Below are 2,347 nucleotides of genomic sequence, written 5' to 3'. Positions count from 1 at the left end.
TATATAGAATTTCTAGTAGAACCAATCATGCATATATATATCATCAATGTCTCACAAACCACCATATTACTTAATGCACACATACACACATGTATAGCTATATACAATTTCTCCTACATATGCATATTGCCTTCGAAGCCAGTGGCATTAGCTTAATTGGTGCCTTCGGAGCACAATGATAATTGGAAGTGGTTTTCATGGGGGCGGTAGCGGGTAATAGTATTCTCCCTTCGGATTTATGACCTGGTCGAGCAAAAATCCCGCTATTTCCTCTTGAAGTGCTTCTACGCGCTCCGTTTCTAGGAGATTGTCCCGCACCTCTGTGAACTGTTAAGAATGAGATCAATATGCATGTGTATTAGTTGTGTGACTAGATATCGATAATGGTGTAAAAATTGTGAATAGTGTTCTGACAAGCGTACCCATTCCTGTCTTTGAGATCTGCTCCTTTCGGACGCCATCATGCGAATGTTCTCGCAAACGCAGAATGCACACAGATCAGTCCCCTGCGCCTGCTGCAGGGCCTTTACGAGAATGGAATTTGATCAAATAATAATTAATCAAGCATGATAATTAAAGAGATGGCAGCTAGCTAGCTAGCTAGTACTACTTAATTACTTACCTTGGGTCGAAATCATTTAAGTTTTTTTTCCATTCGCCTTTCATGACGCTGATGAACCTTGCCCATGCCCTGCCCGCCGACAAAGAAAATGAATAAAGGGGTTATTAAATAGTTCATATCATGAAATGACGAACTAAATAGGCCGAGATATATAGTTAATAATGATTGAAATTACCTGTTGACTATCCCAAACAAGATGTTATAGTCAGTATTTGCTTTGAGTAGTGAGTCCAGTATTTCAACTGTTCCAGCGCCAACTTTAATGATACACAAGATTCAGTGAAATCTGCATGCACACACGTTTATATAATTAAGCGGGCATATGTAAGCAAAAACATATAGCTAGCTAGTAGGCAAAAACAGAGAATTTGTAGTACAAAACAGTGTGACTCACTGGAAGTTGTAAGGAAGTAGTATATCTTCATTGTATTTGAGGCGCTTCAAGAACTCTAGCATGTTGTCCTCTACGGCCTTTTGATGATGTGGATTTATTTTCCATGTGTATTCATTAACGGTGTTTGGCTCAATGAACCCAATGCCAAAGCGTCCACCTTTTCTCATTTCATACATCTTCATCTTGCATAATACCACAGAAAAGAATATAGTGAGGATAATTACAGGTAATGATTGATCAAAAGGATCACTACAGCTAGCTTGAGACTTAAATTATAGAAAGAAATCACTTACAGACAATAGCAACTGACGATAGATTTGTCGAGTGCGTCTTGATTGTATAACTGAAACAGTTCAGAATACTCAACGGACAGAGCTTTCTCATGAAAGTAATGCTCCTCCTTGACATTCACCATGAGGGACAATCGATTGGAAATCTTGGTAATGTTCATGTACCATTGATGCAATTCATACATTCTCGTTGGGAGGTTCTTGACCTTGTCTGGCTTGACCAAAGGTTGGCCCCGGACATATTTCCGTTTTATTTCATCCTCTGTAAAAAGCACAGGCATGGGCTCGATCTCGAGGAGTTGTCCAACAGTGCTGTTGAGAACTTCAGCCTGTATTATATGGTCCTTGGTTATTACCACATTGCCCACCTCGGGAACGTAAACTGTTTGCCCACAATAATATTGGGCGCGCGTACTGTCACGTGTTGTTGGCACAACAAGCGAGGGGATCGATTGCGCCACCTGTTCTCCCAGCTAGGGAATGATTTTCCCGCATTTTTGACAGCTGCTTGTTGTTTGCTCGATCCCGAGCTCGCCTCCTTACGTAGACGTGCTCGAGTTAACTTCCTGATGTGGCGCTCATAGTCTGTGTCAATAGACTTGGGAGCTGGTGGTTGAGCCATACGAATGAAGTGGTCAATCGTTTCCTTAGGCACTTTCTCCCTTGGCGGCGGTGGCGGTTTCGGTGCAAAATGGGCTTCCACCTGGGCCTTCGATATGGCTGCGTTTTCCTCCTCGGACCTGTCATAAGGCCTCTGCAGAAGAGGCATGAGGCTTGGACCATATTTATATCGCTTGCCTCCGCCTGTACTTCCTGTACTACCTTGACTTGTACCGCTACGCACCATAGCTGCGGGGTGTCTCTTCTGCGATTGCTGAGGCGGCGAAGACGGCTGACGGGGCTGAGTTGGACGAGGAGGAGTGGCCTGAAGCTGTGCCGGACTTGGAGGAGGAGTGGCCTGAGGTTGTGCCGGACTTGGAGGAGGAGTGGACGTCTCACGCTGTGGCGGACTTGGAGGAGGAGGAGTGGCCTGACACTTTG

The sequence above is a fragment of the Triticum dicoccoides genome, chromosome 7B, assembly GCF_002162155.2.
Source record: "Triticum dicoccoides isolate Atlit2015 ecotype Zavitan chromosome 7B, WEW_v2.0, whole genome shotgun sequence".
Taxonomy (NCBI): domain Eukaryota; kingdom Viridiplantae; phylum Streptophyta; class Magnoliopsida; order Poales; family Poaceae; genus Triticum; species Triticum dicoccoides.
This window is presented reverse-complemented; position numbering follows the sequence as displayed.